Below are 23,299 nucleotides of genomic sequence, written 5' to 3'. Positions count from 1 at the left end.
CAGGACCTTTGCTCTATCACCCCCTCGTGGTAGCATCGGAACGTGGTCCAAGATCTTATATTTTAGGTCAGATAGGGAATGTTTGGCCAATTCAAAGTGGCGTGCCACTGGTTGATCGCTTCTTTTGCCTCCCTCAATCGCCCCCCTTATAGCAGAGCGATGTAACGCCATACGTTCCCTAAACGTTCTGATAGTCTGACCCACATAAATTAATCCGCATGGGCAGAAGATCACGTAAATCACGAATTGAGTTGTGCATGTCACATAGTGTTGTATCCGATGTGACATCTGAGTCCTTGGATGCACAAATGTAGGACCCGTTTCCATATAGCAACATGTCTCACAAGAAAGGCATTTAAAACATCCCTTGGTATTAATTATTGTCCGTTTAGGGGACACATCCGTCTTTACTAACAGATCATGGAGATTTCTGCCCCTCTTATAGCTTGGCATAATTGTTTTATTTTTAAAGCATGGCAGGTTCCTATCGGAGGTGACAATGGGCTACAAGGCCTTTGTTGCTCTGGATAACACGCCGCTGGCCGTAGTGAATTCAGTGACCAGAGGGATTTTATTGGCCATCTTTCTAGAACAGGGTCTTAAAAGTTGTTCCCTAGGAATCATCATCACTTCTTCCTTTAATTCCAGCAACACCCTTCTGTCATAACCCCGTGCAAGGAATTTCTGCACAACTTTATCAAGTGCTGGTTCCAAACATGATCTATCATTCGTGATACGTGCTGCTCTCATAAGTTGGGATTTTGGGAGACCCCTCTTTAACGAGGGTGGATGGAAACTGTTATGGAGTAGCAGGGTGTTCCGATCTGTTGTTTTATAGAATACCTCAGTAGTAATCTTGCAGTGTTTAATTCCAATCGCTACATCCAGATAGTTGATGTTACTGGTACTCATACATGCCGTTAGTTTGACTGGTGAATCGCTGTTATTAATAGCTGCAATGAGGGACTCCAAAGTCGTCTGTGTCCCACCCCAGAACAGGATCAAATCGTCAATGTACCGCCTATATAATATAATACTAGAGGAAATAAGCGGAGATGAAAAGAAAAACAACTGTTCTTGAGAAAACATGTAAATGTTTGCGTACATGGGGGCTACTGGAGACCCCATGGCACACCCAGCTAGCTGTAAATAATATTCCCCATTGTGAATAAAATAATTATGTGTCAAAACAAATTCTAATAATTGTATGAAAAGAGGGATATCCAATTGGTCAAATTGATTAGTGTGTAAAAATTTCTCTACAGCCCTCAACCCCGCCTCGTGTGGAATGATGGTATAGAGACTCTTTACGTCCATAGTACACATAATTGTATTCGGTGGTACATCTGTGATTTCTTCCAGTAAATTAAGTAAATGTGTAGTGTCCTTTAAAACTGTGCTTTGAACCATCACCAAAGGTTGCAAAAATGTATCAAGGTACTGTGAGATAGGCTGGGACAATGACCCTCTGGCAGATATGATCGGTCTGCCTTAGGGGGACACGGGGTCCTTGTGCACCTTTGGTAGTGTATATAACACAGGGGTGACCGGTGCCTCCTGAATCAAGGCCATTTTTGCCTCCATATCAATCAACCCATTCTTCACCGCTGTGGACAAAATAGATTCCAGTTGTTTCTGATAACGATCGGTAGGATTGTAGTGTAATTTCTTATACGTAGCAGTATCGGATAGCTGTTTGTCAATTTCACTGATATATTCGGATTTATTTTGAATCACAATAGCTCCGCCCTTATCCGCGGGGCGGATGGTGATATCCGAATAGGATTGTAAATCCTTAATAGCTTGAACTTCCAATTCCGTAACATTTTTATATATTTTAGGTTGGGCCGCAGAGAATTTAGATACGGAGTCATCTAGAAGTCTAGAGAAGGTTTTCAGTGCAGGATTGTTGGAGACGGGGTCAAACTTGGACTTTTTCTTCATAGAGCCTGGATCCTTCATTTGAGTATTGGATCTATGTTGGAAAAATTCTTTCAATATGAGATTCCTTGCGAATCTGTACTCTTCCACCTTCCAACGAAATGGATCATAGTTGTTAGTGGGAATAAATGAAAGACCTTTGTTCAAGACTTGTACCTCCGACTCTGATAATGTCCTATCTGAAAGATTGAATATCAGTTCTTTTTCTTCTCCTTTTGATTTATTGGAGGCCTTCCAGAGCCTTTGATTTTGCCCCCCGCGTCTTGTTTGCTGGAACCTGGACTTTCCACGCGACGACGGGTCATTACCCCTAAAGGGGCTGAACCAGGGGTATGCGGCTCATCAGAGTCATTGACCACAAAGTCACTGTCACTATTAGATGAATTAGGGTTCTTTTGGAACCTGCCCCGTCTATCCCTCCAAGTCGGTCGTTTCCTGGTGTATCTTGGGGGGTCCACCTCCATGCCCTGGAGCCACCGGTAGACCCTATGGTCCTCATAGTCCATGTTAACCGTATGAAGTTTGGCTTTTTTGAAGTTGAAGTTGAAGGAAACGACCGACTTGGAGGGATAGACGGGGCAGGTTCCAAAAGAACCCTAATTCATCTAATAGTGACAGTGACTTTGTGGTCAATGACTCTGATGAGCCGCATACCCCTGGTTCAGCCCCTTTAGGGGTAACGACCCGTCGTCGCGTGGAAAGTCCAGGTTCCAGCAAACAAGACGCGGGGGGCAAAATCAAAGGCTCTGGAAGGCCTCCAATAAATCAAAAGGAGAAGAAAAAGAACTGATATTCAATCTTTCAGATAGGACATTATCAGAGTCGGAGGTACAAGTCTTGAACAAAGGTCTTTCATTTATTCCCACTAACAACTATGATCCATTTCATTGGAAGGTGGAAGAGTACAGAGTCGCAAGGAATCTCAGATTGAAAGAATTTTTCCAACATAGGTCCAATACTCAAATGAAGGATCCAGGCTCTATGAAGAAAAAGTCCAAGTTTGACCCCGTCTCCAACAATCCTGCACTGAAAACCTTCTCTAGACTTCTAGATGACTCCGTATCTAAATTCTCTGCGGCCCAACCTAAAATATATAAAAATGTTACGGAATTGGAAGTTCAAGCTATTAAGGATTTACAGTCCTATTCGGATATCACCATCCGCCCCGCGGATAAGGGCGGAGCTATTGTGATTCAAAATAAATCCGAATATATCAGTGAAATTGACAAACAGCTATCCGATACTGCTACGTATAAGAAATTACACTACAATCCTACCGATCGTTATCAGAAACAACTGGAATCTATTTTGTCCACAGCGGTGAAGAATGGGTTGATTGATATGGAGGCAAAAATGGCCTTGATTCAGGAGGCACCGGTCACCCCTGTGTTATATACACTACCAAAGGTGCACAAGGACCCCGTGTCCCCCCCAGGCAGACCGATCATATCTGCCAGAGGGTCATTGTCCCAGCCTATCTCACAGTACCTTGATAAATTTTTGCAACCTTTGGTGATGGTTCAAAGCACAGTTTTAAAGGACACTACATATTTACTTAATTTACTGGAAGAAATCACAGATGTACCACCGAATACAATTATGTGTACTATGGACGTAAAGAGTCTCTATACCATCATTCCACACGAGGCGGGGTTGAGGCTGTAGAGACTTTTTTACACACTAATCAATTTGACCAATTGGATATCCCTCTTTTCATACAATTATTAGAATTTGTTTTGACACATAATTATTTTATTCACAATGGGGAATATTATTTACAGCTAGCTGGGTGTGCCATGGGGTCTCCAGTAGCCCCCATGTACGCAAACATTTACATGTTTTCTCAAGAACAGTTGTTTTTCTTTTCATCTCCGCTTATTTCCTCTAGTATTATATTATATAGGTGGTACATTGACGATTTGATCCTGTTCTGGGGTGGGACACAGACTACCTTGGAGTCCCTCATTGCAGCTATTAATAACAGCGATTCACCAGTCAAACTAACGGCATGTATGAGTACCAGTAACATCAACTATCTGGATGTAGCGATTGGAATTAAACTCTGCAAGATTACTACTGAGGTATTCTATAAAACAACAGATCGGAACACCCTGCTACTCCATAACAGTTTCCATCCACCCTCGTTAAAGAGGGGTCTCCCAAAATCCCAACTTATGAGAGCAGCACCAGAGGCGGAACTACCGGCAGTGCACTGCACTGGGGCCCGCCTCTGTCCAGGGGCCCAAGCATGTAATGAGTCAAACTGACTCATTACATGCAGCTGTGCGCTGCAGGCAACCGCTGCCCGCAGCGCACAGCCGCCCGGAGATAGGAGCTGAGCAGCGGTACAGACGGGGGAAGGAGGAGGGAGGCGGAGGACGGAGCCGCAGCAGCGCTTTGTTACTGGTGGAGGCGCTGCTGCTGCTGCTCCTCTGCTTCCCTATAGGCTGTCTTCCGAGAACAGCCTATAGGGAAGCAGAGGGGCAGCAGCAGCAGCGCCTCCACCAGTAACAAAGCGCTGCTGCGGCTCCGTCCTCCGGCTCCCTCCTCCACCTCCTCTACTGCCCGGGAATCGTCGTCTGACGCAGCTGCACCGAGGAGCCTGAGGGTAAGTATAATTCTTCTTTCTTTCTTTCTTTCTTTCTTTCTTTCTTTCTTTCTTTCTTTCTTTCTTTCTTTCTTTCTTTTTCTTTCCTTCTTTCTTTCTTGTGCCTGCCTGCCGCAATGTGTAAAAAGGGGGGACTACCTGCCGCAATGTGTAAAAAGGGGGGACTGCCTGCCGCACTGTGTAAAAAGGGGGGACTGCCTGCCGCAATGTGTAAAAAGGGGGGACTACCTGCCGCAATGTGTAAAAAGGGGGGACTGCCTGCCGCAATGTGTAAAAAGGGGGGACTGCCTGCCGCAATGTGTAAAAAGGGGGGACTACCTGCCGCAATGTGTAAAAAGGGGGGACTGCCTGCCGCACTGTGTAAAAAGGGGGGACTGCCTGCCGCACTGTGTAAAAAGGGGGGACTGCCTGCCGCAATGTGTAAAAAGGGGGGACTACCTGCCGCAATGTGTAAAAAGGGGGGACTGCCTGCCGCACTGTGTAAAAAGGGGGGACTACCTGCCGCAATGTGTAAAAAGGGGGGACTGCCTGCCGCAATGTGTAAAAAGGGGGGACTGCCTGCCGCAATGTGTAAAAAGGGGGGACTACCTGCCGCAATGTGTAAAAATGGGGGACTGCCTGCCGCTATGTGTAAAAAGGGGTAATCTGCCCGACGCAATGTGTAAAAATGGGGGACTGCCTGCCACTATGTGTAAAAAGGGGAATCTGCCTGCCGTAATGTGTAAAAATGGGGACGCTGTCTGCCGTAATGTGTAACAAGGGCACGCGGTCTGCCGTTATGTGTAAAAAGGGGTAATCTGCCCGACGCTATGTGTAAAAATGGGGAATCTGCCTGCCGTAATGTGTAAAAAAGGGGGGCTGCCTGACGCTATGTGTAAAAATGGGGAATCTGCCTGCTGCTATGTGTAAAAAGGAGGAATCTGCCTGCCGTAATGTGTAAAAATGGGGACGCTGTCTGCCGTAATGTGTAACAAGGGCACGCTGTCTGCCGTAATGTGTAACAAGGGCACGCTGTCTACCGTAATGTGTAAAAAGGGCACGCTGTCTGCCGTAATGTGTAACAAGGGCACGCGGTCTGCCGTTATGTGTAAAAAGGGCACGCTGTCTGCCGTTATGTGTAAAAAGGGCACGCTGTCTGCTGTAATGTGTAAAAAGAGGAATCTGTTCGCTGTAAGGTGTAAAAGGGTCTCTACCTGGTGTAGTGATGCTACTGTGCGGCGTAATTTGAATAATGGAGACTACTGTGTTGGTATTATTTTGTGGCCACACCCCTTCCCCACGAAGCCACGCCACTATGTATTTTTGTGCGCGCCTACGGCGCGCACTGCCCCCGGGGTGGACTTGGATGGGGGGGGGCCCAAAGCATTTTGTCGCACCTGGGCCCACCGCTTGCTTGTTCCGCCACTGAGCAGCACGTATCACGAATGATAGATCATGTTTGGAACCAGCACTTGATAAAGTTGTGCAGAAATTCCTTGCACGGGGTTATGACAGAAGGGTGTTGCTGGAATTAAAGGAAGAAGTGATGATGATTCCTAGGGAACAACTTTTAAGACCCTGTTCTAGAAAGATGGCCAATAAAATCCCTCTGGTCACTGAATTCACTACGGCCAGCGGCGTGTTATCCAGAGCAACAAAGGCCTTGTGGCCCATTGTCACCTCCGATAGGAACCTGCCATGCTTTAAAAATAAAACAATTATGCCAAGCTATAAGAGGGGCAGAAATCTCCATGATCTGTTAGTAAAGACGGATGTGTCCCCTAAACGGACAATAATTAATACCAAGGGATGTTTTAAATGCCTTTCTTGTGAGACATGTTGCTATATGGAAACGGGTCCTACATTTGTGCATCCAAGGACTCAGATGTCACATCGGATACAACACTATGTGACATGCACAACTCAATTCATGATTTACGTGATCTTCTGCCCATGCGGATTAATTTATGTGGGTCAGACTATCAGAACGTTTAGGGAACGTACATCGCTCTGCTATAAGGGGGGCGATTGAGGGAGGCAAAAGAAGCGATCAACCAGTGGCACGCCACTTTAAATTGGCCAAACATTCCCTATCTGACCTAAAATATAAGATCTTGGACCACGTTCCGATGCTACCATGAGGGGGTGATAGAGCAAAGGTCCTGGCTCAAAAAGAAGCAAGATGGATCTATAGATTGAACTCTCTAACGCCGAGTGGCCTTAATGAACAAATGCCGTGGAATGTCTTTTTATGATCATATCACATTATTATGCAGCATATAGCGTATTGGGCCATATTAATCCATTTATGTCAACTATAGTATGATTGATCAATTGACCACTTTATGTTATCAGCTGTTATGTGGTATTCATCTAACTATCCTATAGCACCTCACTCCTATGTGGTGTTGGGTGAAGTGACTTGTCCCCCTCTGTCTTGGTAGGGGTGTGGGGAATTAAGGTTCCTGTTTATACTGCTATAACACCATTATGTCATTGGTAAGGATCTTCCTATCTGCATTGATATTGCATCATTCTCCTGGGTGTTCTTGCTTTTAATGTTTTTAATCTCTTTATTATCTATTGCTTGCACGCTTCTTTGGGAGCACCTTTCACATTTGTGTCTATTTATTTTTTTCAGTCTGCCCCTGATCGGCCACCGTGAGCCGCGGTGGGAGCAACGGCCGCGTCCCGTTGCCTAGCAACGACGCGACGTCATCAGTGGAAGCCGGTGACGGAGCTTGGGAGCGCGCGCACCGCACACCGCAGGCGTCCGGAAGCTGACCGAGGGAGACCTTACACGTGGAGACTATTTAGGTAAGCACACTGGTGGTTTTGTGTTTGTTTTGTGTTTGTTTCACTAGTCTGAGCACCTTGAAAAAAACGCCTATGGGCGTTGAAACGTCGGTATTATGCTCACCATGATGCACTATTTGCACTTTAAATAAATAAGCTACTTTTTTTCAAAAATCCGTGGAGTGCCGCCTGGTCCCTGCCTGGGGGAATTATCTGGTTATTCTGCACCAGTGGACTGCATTTTGTATACATTTATGGGATGGCACCCCGGTGGCTGCTATAACAGTGAGTGCCTGCTATATCCTTCTTGCTATATATATATATATATATATATAGCAGTTTAACGCCGGCTCTCCTCTCTGTGGTAAGTATTGCCCGGGTGCCCTCCTTACCCACTTGGAAAGTGGGAAATGCAGACGGAAGGTGTTGAGGCGGCACTCCTAGGACTTGATGCTCCAATGTAGTATAATGGCAGCTGAGTACCTTTTTAGTTAGTCAACGTTTCATTTTTTTAAATAAAATCTTATATATATATATATATATATATATAGTCTCCAACACGGTTCAGTGCAAGGTGATAATGTCCCGAGTACTTGGTGCCAACACTTAATTTTCATCTGCATCCATACATTATGCATAAAACACCCATTTACGCACATCTAATTATGGGGGTCATTCCGAGTTGATCGTAGCTGTGCTAAATTTAGCACAGCTACAATCATCTTCCCTGACATGTGGGGGGACGCCCAGCACCGGGCTAGTCCGCCCCGCATGTCAGTCTGACCCCACCCCCTGCACAAGTACAAAAGCATCGCACAGCGGCGAAGCTTTTGTAGTTGTGGAGTAACTCCCGACCAGCGCAGCTCCTGCGGCTGGCCGGGAGTTGATCGTTGCTGCCCCTGGTCGCAGTGGCTGCGTGTGACGTCACACAGCCGCGGTGGCCTGCCACCCGCATGGTCCGGCCACGCCTGCGTTGGCCGGACTGTGCCCCCATAACGGCAGCCAAACGCATTAGTGCCGCCCCCTCCCGCCCAGTGACCGCCTCTGCCTGTCAATCAGGCAGAGGCGATCGCTAGGAAATGACGGCCGGGGCATGCGCAGTTCTGACCCGATCGCTACGCTGCGATAAACTGCAGCGAGCGATCAGGTTGGAATGACCCCCTTTATTCTACAACTTACAAATGAATAAGGAGTTGAATGAATGTCAGGGTTGCAATGTTGACATGCTTCGTGAATAAGCACCAGACAATACATCTTCCTCTTTGCTCATAGAGCTTGTAACTAAAATCATGAAATAGGCACATTAAAACAAAATGAAAAACAAGGGCCCTCATTCCGAGTTGTTCGCTCGCAAGCGGATTTTAGCAGATTTGCTCATGCTAAGCCGCCGCCTACTGGGAGTGAATCTTAGCATCTTAAAATTGCGAACGATGTATTCGCAATATTGCGATTACACACCTCGTAGCAGTTTCTGAGTAGCTTCAGACTTACTCGGCATCTGCGATCATTTCACTGCTTGTCGTTCCTGGTTTGACGTCACAAACACACCCAGCGTTCGCCCAGACACTCCCCCGTTTCTCCGGCCACTCCTGCGTTTTTTCCGGAAACGGTAGCGTTTTTTCCCACACGCCCATAAAACGGCCTGTTTCCGCCCAGTAACACCCATTTCCTGTCAATCACATTACGATCGCCAGAACGATGAAAAAGCCATGAGTAAAAATCCTAACTGCATAGCAAATTTACTTGGCGCAGTCGCAGTGCGGACATTGCACATGCGCATTAAGCGGAAAATCGCTGCGATGCGAAGATTTTTACCGAGCGAACAACTCGGAATGACCACCAATATACAGTACATGAATGCATGCTAGAATTCTAGAAAAAAAGTATGTTTTATAAGTAGATAACATAAAATATTGGCATATGTGAATTCGAATGGCTTACATACTGTTTATTATATATTGTGTAACAAACTATGCAACATATGGAAAGGAAACCATATAAAACAAAGTCCTTAATATGGGATGCAGTTAATTTTTCAAACGACGGGATCCCAGCGATCGAAATACGGATGCCCGAATCCCAACAGCAGGGAAAATGCTTCTGGCGTTGGTGGTGGGAGCACTTATAAGTTGGTAAGTGTTGGTTTATACTTTGAATGGCTTGATAAAAGTGCTATTCGGTGCTGAAACATTGCCCACACATAGCCGTCTACTGGGGGTCATCCGAGTTGATCGTAGCTGTGCTAAATTTAGCACAGCTACAATCTTCTTCCCTGACATGCAGGGGGACGCCCAGCACAGGGCTAGCCCGCCCCGCATGTCAGTGCCGGCCCACCCGCAGAAGTGCAAAGGCATCGCACAGCAGCGATGCCTTTGCACTTCAGGAGTAGCACCCGGCCATCGCAGCTTTAGCGAGCAGGCCGGGAGCTACAGTACTCCTCGCTCCCCGGCCCGCAGCGGCTGCGTATAATGTCACGCAGCCGCTGCGGCCCACCCCCCGTTCGGCCCGGCCACGCCTGCATTGGCCGGACCACTACTACGAAACGGCGGCCATACGCCGCCGTTTCGCCACCCTCCCACCCATCGATCGCCTCTGCCTGTCAATCAGGCCGAGGCGATCGCTGTCCTGCTACGGCCTTTGGGCGTCCGGCATGCGCAGGCGCATTACGGCGCCGGCGCATGCGCAGCAGGGACCCGTTCACTCTGCTGCATTAAAACGCAGCGAGCAAATGGGTTGGAATGACCCCCATTGTCGTCTGTTTAAGAATCAGTCCCGAGTGCCGCCGCTGGAGGTCTGTGTAGCGTGCAGCCGTGCTGGCTGTATCGAGGAGGGCACCGGGCACAGTAACTACTCGTGAGTCTGTGGAGTGCCGGAGCTGGGAGATTACATATATATATACATATATATATATATATATATATATATATATATACATGAACAGAGAGGCGGCACTCACGGCTGATAGATTCAAGAATAAATGACACCACAAAGGGCTTCTTTCAACGTTTCAATTCCAGAGAATTTTTGTCAGGATACACATACATAATCAAAACGGCTTACCTTATATCCCCTCACCAAGTGTGCTCAGGTGAGCTACAAAATAAAGAAATTTAAAAGGACATGTACAATGCACAATGCAACATATACCTTTAAACACAAGCCCTAATAGCAGCTCTTAGCTCAGGTTGTTAACAATAAGCCTCCCATATATTCCGGACACATTTCCTCGGAACTCAGCTAAGTATCAATACAGTTTAAATGGTAATTCCTCTCAAAATACATTGATTATGTTACAAGTGATATGCCCCATAGCTTCCCATGAAAACGAGCGGTCGTAAGCTAATTAAAGCATGATAACGATATAATTTCATTCAGGCCCCTTGGATGCACCGTATCCAAACGGTGAATCCAACGGGATTCACAACGCAAAAGAGCTGATCCACGATCCCCACCACGTAAACGAGGTGGGATATGGTCGATCATACGGTATTTCAGACTAACCAGATTGTGGCGTGCCTCTAAAAAATGGCGTGCCACTGGTTGGTCACTGGTACCATTGTTAATTGCCAAGCGTATAGATGACCTGTGAGCCGTCATACGCTCTTTAAACTTGCGGGTAGTTTTACCTACATAAGAAAGACCGCAAGGCCACACAATCTGATATACCACGTATGACGACTCACAGGAAAGATGGTGCCGAATGTGATATCTTCTACCTGTACGTGGATGATGAAATACTTCTCCAGTAAGCATGAACTTACAGGTAGTACAACTGTATTTGAAACAACCATTCTTTTTCTGTTGTATGAAACCAGAACGAGATGCCCCCCTACCAGAAATGTCGGTGTTAACGAGTATATCTTTCAAATTTCTAGCTCTTCTATAGCATGGCATGAGTCTGGTCTCACTCATTCCCAATTCCTCATCCGATTGGATGAGGTTCCAATATTTCTTTGAAATGTTATTAATCTTGCTAGATGCTGTGTTAAATACATTGACCCACGGTAATGTCAGAGAGAAATTATCATTCTGTTTTTTAGTTAATAACAATTTCCTATCCATGGCTAAAACCTTTGTTTTACATTCCTGTAACATTTGATAATTATAGCCCCTTGCCATGAATTTAACAATTAAATCATCAATCTGTGTTGTGGCTAACCCAATATCACTATTGATCCGCAAAATGCGGATCATTTGTGAGTAGAGTAATCCACCCTTCAAATTCCTTGGATGACAGCTAGAGTTGTGCAAGAAAGTGTTACGGTCCGTACTCTTGAAAAAAACAATGGTACTGTTAGGATCTCCTGCTCTGTGCTGCCACGTCGCCATGGCAACCGGGAGGCAAGTGTTAGCGAAGTAACCTGAGCGCAGCTGATACTCCGGTCCGGGTTTTTACTGTGTAGTGGTTACAGGCTCTGTGTACGGCAGGGAATCCGGCGCTGGTTTTGGGCTCACAGTCTGTGAGGTCTGAGTGGGGCGTGGACAGCACCTGCTATATAAACCATCCTCTCAGGCTAGGCAAATGCTGCTGAATCTTTGTTTGTTAGTCAGTTCCAGAGAGTTAGCTAGTACTGTGTGACTTTGTATTTACTTGTTGCTTACTGCGAATAGGCATTGGGATTCAGTACTTCATTCTGCCAATCCGGACCTAGCAGTAAGACTGGAGTCAGTTGTTTGACCTGCTGGGGTTCTTTTGCTATTTTGTGAACCCAGCAGGTTTGCGGCTGTACTCTCAGACCTGCTTGCTTAATCCTCCCTCACTGTGCAGGGCGTCCAGGTGTCAGTTTAGTGGCAGTAAGCTGAACCTGTGCCCTGCAAGTGGGGGTTAGGATTGTGGATACTCTCCTTGTGTCTATATTTCTATCTCTGACCAAGGAGTTTATTCCCACACCCGTTGGTAACCCTTTGCGGTTTTTTCTGTTGCTCTTAGCAACATCATTTCAGGTGCTCCACATGTTAAATCACTACACATCGCTTCATTGTCCGCTCTATTCCATCTGAGCATTCCTGACACTAGGGAGACACCCAATTCCTGAGCCTTTGGGCTTCTCCGTTCACTTTGTGTTTATTAGTTATTCCATCACCTCCTGTGTATGTTATGTTATACTGTCTGTGAGTTCGTTTGCTTCGCTTCCCTCTCTGTTCATACACCGGTATACTCCTGTTAGCACTGGTGTGCGTAACATATTCAGCAGCCCTACTCCTGTTGAAATTTTGTGGGAATATGGAGCATACCCCTCAAAATACTTTGCAACAGGTGGTCGATCAGGTGCAGGTCCTGACTCGACAATTTAATGAGATGTCCATTAAAATGAACACCCCGCAGGCCGCTAGCGGAACTCCCGCAGCAGCAGCGGCAAGTTCAGGGGTTAAGGAGCCGAAAGTAAATCTCCCGGATCGTTTTTCTGGAGATCGCTCGCAGTTCTTTTGTTTCAAGGAGAGCTGTAAGCTATATTTCAGGCTTAGGCCCCAGTCTTCTGGGTCGGAGATTCAGCGGGTGGGCATGGTGATTTCCTTGCTACAAGGAGACCCACAGGTCTGGGCATATGGGTTACAGCCTGACTGTCCGTCGCTTAAAAGTGTTGATGCTTTTTTTACGGCACTGGGCATTTTGTATGATGACCCTCAGCCGAGGCTCAGATTACGGTTCTTAAGCAAGGGCGACGGCCAGCTGAGGTTTATAGTACGGAGTTTCGGAGGTTGGCTCATGATACCCAGTGGAATGACCCAGCCCTGAGAAACCAGTACCGAAGGGGCCTTTCTGACCAGATAAAGGACCAACTGGTACAATATCCCTCGCCTGATAGCTTAGATCAGCTCATGCAGTTATCCATCCGGGTGGATAGACGGCTGAGAGAGCGTAGGCTTGAAAGGGAGACCGCAGTTTCCTTTTTTCCCAAGGGAACCTCAGACTCTGAGGAATATTCCGAGGAGCCTATGCAGATTGGGGCTACCCGCCTCTCCTCGCGTGAGAAGACGCGGAGGAGACAGCAGGGTTTGTGTTTGTACTGTGGGAATAAAGGTCATGTTGTAGTATCATGCCCAGAAAAACCGGAAAACTTCAGGGCCTGAGGGTGATGGGAAATATCCTGTCAGGCCAGAAGTCAGAATTTCCTAAAAAGACTTTTCTCATTCCGGTGACTTTGGAGATCCTCGGTCAAACTGTCAAGACTGAGGCCTTTGTTGACAGTGGGGCCGATGGGGTTTTCATGGACCGTCAATTCGCCCTGGAACACTCTGTTCCCTCAGTGCCTTTGGCATCAGAGATTGAGATCTGTGGGTTAAACGGGGAACCATTGTCCCAGGGTAAAATTACCTCCTGCACCAGCCAAATTCCTTTGTTTATTGGAGCCACATACTCTGAAAAATTGTCTTTTTATGTGACTGTCTGTTCTTTTGCCCCATTGGTTTTGGGGTTACCCTGGTTAAGGGCCCATAACCCTCAATTTGACTGGGTCTCTGGGGAGATTCTTAGTTGGGGTAGTGATTGTTTCAGGAGTTGCTTGAGCCTTCCAGTCAGGCTCTCGCAGCTAAGTTTGCCAGGATTGCCAGGATGTTATGCAGATTTTGCGGATGTGTTCTCCAAAAAAGTTGCGGAGGTACTACCTCCCCATCGCCCCTATGACTGTGCCATTGATTTGTCGCCGGATGCTAAGCTTCCCAAGAGCAGGTTGTACTCCCTGTCACGTCCTGAGACTCAGGCTATGGCAGAGTACATTCAGGAGAACTTGGCTAAGGGATTTATCAGACCCTCACAGTTCCCAGTTGGGTCGGGGTTCTTTTTCGTGGGTAAAAAGGACGGTTCGTTGCGACCCTGCATCGACTTCAGGGAATTGAACCGTATCACGATTAAAAACTCGTACCCACTGCCTCTCATTTCGGTTTTGTTTGACCAGCTTCGTACTGCCACCATTTTTTCTAAGATTGACCTACGCGGTGCTTACAATCTAATCCGAATAAGAGAGGGGGATGAATGGAAGACTGCCTTTAATACCCACTCAGGGCATTATGAATATTTGGTGATGCCTTTTGGGCTCTCTAATGCCCCGGCAGTCTTCCAGGAATTCATGAACGATGTGCTCAGGGAATATTTGGATAGATTCTTAGTTGTTTATCTAGATGACATCCTAATCTTCTCTCATTCCCTGGAGGAACATCGGAAGCATGTACGCTTAGTCCTCCAGAAACTCAGAGACCACCAGCTTGGGGCGAAGCTGGAGAAGTGCGAGTTTGAAGTCCAGCAAATCGCATTTCTAGGGTATATTATCTCCTCAGAAGGTTTCCAAATGGAGGGTTCTAAGGTACAGGCAGTCCTGGATTGGGTGCAGCCCACTAGTTTGAAGGCGCTTCAGCGTTTTCTGGGCTTTGTGAATTTTTATAGACGGTTTATCGCTGGATTTTCGTCTATAGTGGCCCCCTTGGTGGCACTCACTAAGAAAGGGGCGGATGTTGCTCACTGGTCTTGTGAGGCCAAAGCGGCCTTTGCCCGTCTCAAAAGGGCATTTGTCTCGGCCAAGGTGCTGCGACACCCAGATCCAGAGCGTCCTTTTGTGGTAGAAGTGGATGCCTCTGAGATAGGTATTGGGGCAGTGCTCTCTCAGATGGGGGTATCTGATAATCGCCTTCATCCCTGTGCTTACTTTTCTCGTAAATTTTCGTCTGCCGAGATGAATTATGATGTGGGTAACCGGGAATTGTTGGCTATAAAGGATGCACTCGGGGAGTGGAGACACTGGCTTGAGGGGGCTAAGTTTGTGGTCTCAATTCTCACCGACCATAAGAATCTGGCATATTTAGAGTCAGCGTAGCGGCTCAATGCCAGGCAGGCACGATGGGCTTTGTTTTTTGCTCGCTTTAATTTTTTGATAACATATCGCCCTGGGTCAAAAAACATCAAGGCTGATGCGCTCTCGCAGAGTTTTGCTCCAGTTCAAGAGACCACCGAGGAGCCATTGCCCATTGTATCCCCATCATGTATTAAAGTGGGCATTACCCAGGACCTCTTGTCATTAGTCCTTAGAGCACAGGAGCAGGCTCCTCCAGACCTTCCGGTAGGTCTCTTGTTTGTGCCTCCTAAGTTAAGACAGCGAGTGTTCCTGGAATTCCATGCCAAGAGGTCGGCAGGGCATCCGGGTATTGCCAGAACTCGGAAGTTGCTGTCTAGGGCAGTGTGGTGGCCCTTGGTGGCTAGGGATGTGGATCAGTGGGTACGGGCATGTGACGTTTGTGCCCGAAATAAAACTCCTAGAGGGGTTCCTGTTGGCCCATTACATCCACTCTCTATTCCGTCTAAGCCATGGACCCACATTTCCATGGATTTTGTGGTGGACTTGCCCAAATCCTCGGGGATGACAGCCATTTGGGTTGTCGTTGACAGGTTTTCGAAGATGGCGCATTTCGTTCCACTGGTTGGGTTGCCATCGGCCAGACGCCTGTCTGAGTTATTTATGCAGCATGTTGTGCGCCTCCACGGGTTGCCACTTGATGTGGTCTCTGACCGTGGATCCCAGTTTGTGGCCAAATTCTGGAGGGCATTTTGTTCTGATCTCCAGATTTCTGTGAGCTTGTCGTCAGGCTACCATCCACAGTCTAATGGGCAGACTGAGAGGATGAACCAGTCCTTGGAGCAGTTCCTCAGGTGTTATGTCTCCAAGTGTCATACTGACTGGGTTGCTCATCTGTCCATGGCGGAGTTTGCCTATAACAACGCGGCTCACTCTGCTACAGGGATCTCTCCCTTCCTTTGTGTGTATGGGCATCATCCTAAGGCCAATTCTTTTGACCCCCTGGATTCCACGCCTGGTGGTTCCTCTGTTGTTTCGGTCCTTAGGGGTATTTGGAGGAAAGTGAAGAAAGCCCTTGTGTCTGTGTCATTAGTGACCAAAAGGTTTTTGATAAGCGGAGAAGACCCTGCAGCTTCAAATTAGGAGACTTCGTCTGGTTGTCCACCAAGAATTTTAAGTTGAGACAGCCATCTCATAAGCCCCCGGTTCATCGGCCCTTATAAGATCACCAGGGTTATCAATCCGGTGGCATTTCAGTTAGATCTGCCCCGTTCATTGGGTATCAATAAAACGTTTCATTGTTCCCTTTTAAAACTGGCGGTTAGTAATCCTTCTTCCAGTGGAAGACCTTCTCCTCTTCTGATACGGGGTCAGTGGGAGTTTGTGGTTGAAAGGGTTCTTGACTCCAAGATGGTTCGGGGTCGGCTGTCATTTTTGGTGCACTGGAAGGGGTATGGCCCGGAGGAGCGGTCGTGGGTGCGCAGTTGTGATCTTCATGCCCCCAGACTGATACGCTCTTTCTTCTCGCAGTTCCCCGATAAACCCGGTGGTAGGGGTTCTTTGACCCCTCGTCAGAGGGGGAGTACTGTTAGGATCTCCTGCTCTGTGCTGCCACGTCGCCATGGCAACCGGGAGGCAAGTGTTAGCGAAGAAACCTGAGCGCAGCTGATACTCCGGTCCGGGTTTTTACTGTGTAGTGGTTACAGGCTCTGTGCACGGCAGGGAATCCGGCGCTGGTTTTGTGCTCACAGTCTGTGAGGTCTGAGTGGGGCGTGGACAGCACCTACTATATAAACCATCCTCTCAGGCTAGGCAAATGCTGCTGAATCTTTGTTTGTTAGTCAGTTCCAGAGAGTTAGCTAGTACTGTGTGACTTTGTATTTACTTGTTGCTTACTGCGAATAGGCCTTGGGATTCGGTACTTCATTCTGCCAATCCGGACCTAGCAGTAAGACTGGAGTCAGTTGTTTGACCTGCTGGGGTTCTTTTGCTATTTTGTGAACCCAGCAGGTTTGCGGCTGTACTCTCAGACCTGCTTGCTTAATCCTCCCTCACTGTGCAGGGCGTCCAGGTGTCAGTTTAGTGGCAGTAAGCTGAACCTGTGCCCTGCAAGTGGGTGTTAGGATTGTGGATACTCTCCTTGTGTCTATATTTCTATCTCTGACCAAGGAGTTTATTCCCACACCCGTTGGTAACCCTTTGGGGTTTTTTCTGTTGCTCTTAGCAACATCATTTCAGGTGCTCCACATGTTAAATCACTACACATCGCTTCATTGTCCGCTCTATTCCATCTGAGCATTCCTGACACTAGGGAGACACCCAATTCCTGAGCCTTTGGGCTTCTCCGTTCACTTTGTGTTTATTAGTTATTCCATCACCTCCTGTGTATGTTATGTTATACTGTCTGTGAGTTCGTTTGCTTCGCTTCCCTCTCTGTTCATACACCGGTATACTCCTGTTAGCACTGGTGTGCGTAACAGGTACTGATTTTAGATCTATCCCGGGTTATCATAACGTCCAAAAATTCAATTTGTTGTTGACTCATTTTATAAGTCAATTTGATAGGACTAGTAGTAACGTTATGATTATCCAGGATGCTACATAACACCTCTCTGGGACCATTCCAAAACAATAAAAGATCATCTATATACCTGGTGTAAAAAAATACACTAGAGGCAATAGATGGATCCTTAAAAAATATGTCAAATTCAATGTCAAACATATAGATATTTGCATAGGCTGGTGCGACGGCAGAACCCATCGTACACCCCCGGTTCTGCAGAAAGAATTTATTATCGTACAGAATTTTTTTTTTTTTGTGAGAATTAATTCTAATAACACCAGAAACATATCTATATGTATAGATGAAAGATCACTCTGAATGGACAGAAACCTCTTAACTGAAGCCAAACCCCCCTGATGAGGGATAACAGTATATAGGCTGGTTACATCAATTGTGACCAACCATAAATCATCAGGTAGATCTCCTAAGTAGTTAAATTTATTCAGCAACATTGTGGTATCCATCAAGAAATGCGGTTGTTTCTGAAGTAAAGGTTGTAAGATGGAATCCAAGAAAATGGCAGTGGGTTGGAACAAAGACCCTGGTGCAGATATTATAGGGCGTCCGGGAGGAGGGTTAATACCCTTATGGATCTTCGGGAAAGTATAAATTATGGAACTACTGGGAATTCCGTTATTAGTAGATCATATATCTCATCGGAGATAAAACCCACATCCTTGGCCAAAATAAGTGCTTCACGCAAATCTTTCAGAAACACCGTAGATGGATTGCCTCACAATTTGCTATAAACCCCAGGTTCATCAAGTTGACGTTGTATCTCAATTTTGTAGTCAGGCAGGTCTTGTAACACAATTGCCCCGCCTTTGTCTGCAGGGCGTATAATCAATAACTCATTATTGGACAAAGATTTTAACGCCAATCTCTCAGATTTTGTTAAATTCGGAGGTGTGGTATCCTCTTCCAATGCATTCACTTCCTGATCCACCTTTCTGATGAAAGTTTTAATGCTAGAATTATTCGACAATGGATCAAATGAGGATTTTTTTCTTAAATTGGCCAAGTTTAACTGGAATCTCGGTAGACATGGCTGATAGTTTATTCAGGAAATATTCCTTTAATTTAAGTTTGCGGTGCAATTGGTTTCTTTCAACTTGCCATTGAAGTGACTCAAATGGATTACTAGGAACAAACGACAAACCCTTCACCAAAACACTTCTCTCACTATTGGAAAGTTCATGACTGGATAGATTGAAAATTAGTTCTTCTTGCTTTTCACGCTTTTGGCTCTTCCACGACCTGTTTCGTTTGAATTGCCCGCCTCTCCTAGTGTGTCTGCTTTTCTGGTGCCTTTTTTGCGTGTAGTCATCCCTAAAGGGATATTCTTGTCCCCAGATTTAAAGCTACGGAGTTCTTGTTCGCTAGCAGTACTGCTATTTTCAGCAGATGTCTCAGTGTCAGCAATTGTTTTGGGATTTCTACGTCTACGGAAGAACGGTCGTCTGTTCTCGGCTGATGTGGATCCGGATAAATAGCGATAAACCTGATGGTTCTCGTAATCTTTATCAACTTTAGTGAATTTCTCTTTTTTGAAGTTCACAAGGTCGCGCTTATATGTAGTGATTTGATTATTAAGCTTGGTTAACCAGTCATTATCAGTGTCCGTAGTAAGCGTGGCAAGACTAATGCTTTCAAATCCGGCAATTTTTGCCTTAAGGGTTTCAACTTCTTTATTAGAAAATTCGATGACAAGTAACATCAAATCTGATGAACATTTGTTCAAAATTGAAACCCACTTACGACAGAATGCTGGATCAAATCGCCGGTGGTCGGGCAGTTTCGCACCGTAAATCCACGTGGGATTTTGTTTGCACGAAAATAGTCGCTTAAAGTGATAGAATGTAAATTAAAATCAATCTCCTTTTTCTTTAATTTTAACAGTTCCTTAACGATGCCATCTGGTGAAAGGGCTTCCAATTGTTCTAATAATTGTTCCTTATGTAAGATTACCTCAGTATCAGTTTCAGAGAAGCTGAACTGTTCCTGCAGAGGAATTGTCAAAGGGTTAAACTGCCCCTGGGATTCAGACATACTCTGATGTCACAGTCTATGTTTAAAAATAAAACAAAATTCCCAAATTTGTAGCTGAACACTCTTTCTCCCACGTGAGGGTGATTTATCAAGCAGTGAAACACTAACACAAAGCACAGATGATCCTGGATACGATAGCATAAACAGTCCAGCATATACAGTAACACGTTGCCTTGTCCTGGTTCAATTCCTGATGCAAGAATCGTTCCAATGTATAGTGAATAAATGGACCGGCACTCGTACAATAAAACAAATTAATAGGCCCGGTGCCCTCCACAGCAAGAAAGCAAACACACATGAATAGAGAGGCGGCACTCACGGCTGATAGATTCAAGAATAAATGACACCACAAAGGGCTTGTTTCAACGTTTCAATTCCAGAGAATTTTCGTCAGGATACACATACATAATCAAAACGGCTTACCTTATATCCCCTCACCAAGTGTGCTCAGGTGTGCTCGCCGCCGGGACCCGGCTCCCCGGCCGCGTCACTCACAAATGACGTCATCGCGCCGACGGCGCACGTCAATGTCACCATCACCATAGTAACCCAGGACGTGTATACAGCAAAAGGGAGAGGGAATGCGGCAGCTACAAAATAAAGAAATTTAAAAGGACATTTACAATGCACAATGCAACATATACCTTTAAACACAAGCCCTAATAGCAGCTCTTAGCTCAGGTTGTTAACAATAAGCCTCCCATATATTCCGGGCACATTTCCTCGGAACTCAGCTAAGTATCAATACAGTTTAAATGGTAATTCTTCTCAAAATACATTGATAATGTTACAAGTGATATGCCCCATAGATTCCCATGAAAACGAGCGGTCATAAGCTAATTAAAGCATGATAACGATATAATTTCATTCAGGCCCCTTGGATGCACCGTATCCAAACGGTGAATCCAACGGGATTCACAACGCAAAAGAGCCGATCCACGATCCCCACCACGTAAACAAGGTGGGATATGGTCGATCATACGGTATTTCAGACTAACCAGATTGTGGCGTGCCTCTAAAAAATGGCGTGCCACTGGTTGGTCACTGGTACCATTGTTAATTGCCAAGCATATAGATGACCTGTGAGCCGCCATACGCTCTTTAAACTTGCGGGTAGTTTTACCTACATAAGAAAGACCGCAAGGGCACACAATCTGATATACCACGTATGACGACTCACAGGTAAGATTTTGCCGAATGTGATGTCTTCTACCTGTACGTGGATGATGAAATACTTCTCCTGCCTCTGCAATGCCCCGTGACTTGGACAAGAGTGGTTTTAAAAAAGTAGTATATATATATATATATATACGAGTATGTATATATATATATATATATACACGAGTATGTATATATATATATATATTTATATATATATATATATATACACGAGTATGTATATAACAGGTTTGGATGATGTGTGACAACCTTCATACATCACTGCATTGCAGCTCAAATCACAAAACAGTTTATTCCTGCTTCAATGTTTGAGGTCATCATCTCGTCATAACCTTTAGGGTTAATGCATTAGGGTTAATTTAGGGGTCTGTGTTAGGGGCAGGGCCAGCAAAATAAATCACTCCTCAACCCCCCTTAACTCGGCAGTGTGGGGCTTTAAAAAAATATAGTCTATCTATCTATCTATCTATCTATCTATCTATCTATCTATCTATCTATCTATCTATCTATCTATCTATATATACTGTGTGTATATATATATATATATATATATATATATATATATATACATGTTATCCTTAGGATCAGTTATATGGTGGGGGACAGGATTTGCTTCTGTTTGTGCACATATATTGTATGATTGCCAGCCACCAGCACTGGTTGTGCCTATAACATTTCTCCACTTCTGAAAAAAATACAACAATGTAATTTGAGTGACAAGCAGCAGAGATTAACCCTTTCTGTGGCCTCCGCACAGGGATCACACAATCCCTATTCATAGGGCTGAATTCAATTAGATGAGAAGTTCTTGCCCCACAAAGAAGTGCAAATATATAACACACGGTACCATTGGATACACAGATATTTTCTTGCAATACACTATATACTGTACACAGAAACAGAATTTAACTGCAGGCATTAGAGTAATAGTTTAGGGGTCTGGGTTAGGGTCAGGGCCAGCAACAGAAATCTTGGGGTCGAGCACACTGATATCTCTGGGGTCCCCTCAACCCTCCTTAACTTGGCAGAGGGGATCTTTAAAGGTGGCTTTCCTGCTGGGCTACCCGGCTCTTCGGTGGCGGCGACAGGCACATACACAAAAGCAACAGCGCAGTGACATGTATAATGATGGCAATACAGCATGGACCACAGGAAATAGACAAAGTTATGGGCTAAAAGGAGGGGGGCTTAGGGGGCCTGTTAATTGTATTCCTACTTAAATTGAGCAGTTGGAGCATACACTTTAAAAAGCAATATTAGCACTGTGGCCCCGTTATTTGTGTCCCTGATCCTTGGGCCCCCCTGAACCTTGGGGCCTTGCACACGTATCCCCTTTGTCCCCTTGTCACTGGACCTTTCTATGTGTGTGTGTATGTGTGTGATGGGGGGGGGGGGGGGGGGGGGTTGTAAAGGGTGCCAAGGATGTCAGACGATAACTGTTGCACTTTATTTGTCCTCTGTTTTCCCCATTTTCTGACACTATGGAACACTGTAAATGTCAATGACAATAATAATTCTAATGATAAAATGTTGTACCCAATATTTAACAAATCTCAGGATAGTGTAATCTGCTAAAATGAATTGTTACTCAATGAATACAATTTAAAAGCAGCAAAAGAAAAGGACATTCATATGTTTAGGCCTCCATGAAGCAGTGTAGTTAGCTGTAAAAGTAAGAAAATTTCTAAGGACAGGTCATGTTATTGGTATGATAAATGTTAAATATAATATATACAATGTGCATTATGTATACTAGGCCTCAAAGTCTATGCATCTATTATAGTACTACTTAACACTTGAGACAGCTGATTGGTTGCTGTACTCAGCAAGTATGTAACAGTCACCAAGACGGAACTGTGGTGACTCCAGAGTATACTTTGCTTTGCAAGTTACTGGACGCAAATCGTGTTGCTGCTAAATTTTCTGCTACATTTGCTCATTTTGAGAGAATTTGTTACCATCAAGCCCCATTTTACATGGTCGGCACCCAATCATGGATGTGAGTATAGACTTGTCATATTCTTTCCTTATTATCAGGCTGTATAAATGCAGGAATATCTACCTTTTAGGTTGGTCATTTATCTCACTGGTTTTAGTGTTAGATTATATCACTGTATAAACGTCTGCATCATGTATAGATACCGTACTGTACTCGTACCTGTAGAATTATACAGATTTCTTTTCCAGGTAGAAAATTATTTTCTCATGGAGGGGACTTAAGTCTTCTGAGTAAATGGCAGTTATGCTATCTAATGTTTAGTAAAGGAACCTGTGCCTGATGGCCAGGGGCGGATTGGGAACAAAAAGCGGCCCTGGAAAAATTTGTACTAGTGGTCCTACTTGGGCAGCACCAGAGGTGTAAGGTCTAGCCATGGGGCATGGCAGCAGCACCCTCCCCCC

Source organism: Pseudophryne corroboree, chromosome 2, assembly GCF_028390025.1.
Source record: "Pseudophryne corroboree isolate aPseCor3 chromosome 2, aPseCor3.hap2, whole genome shotgun sequence".
In the NCBI taxonomy this organism is placed as follows: Eukaryota; Metazoa; Chordata; class Amphibia; order Anura; family Myobatrachidae; genus Pseudophryne; species Pseudophryne corroboree.
This window is presented reverse-complemented; position numbering follows the sequence as displayed.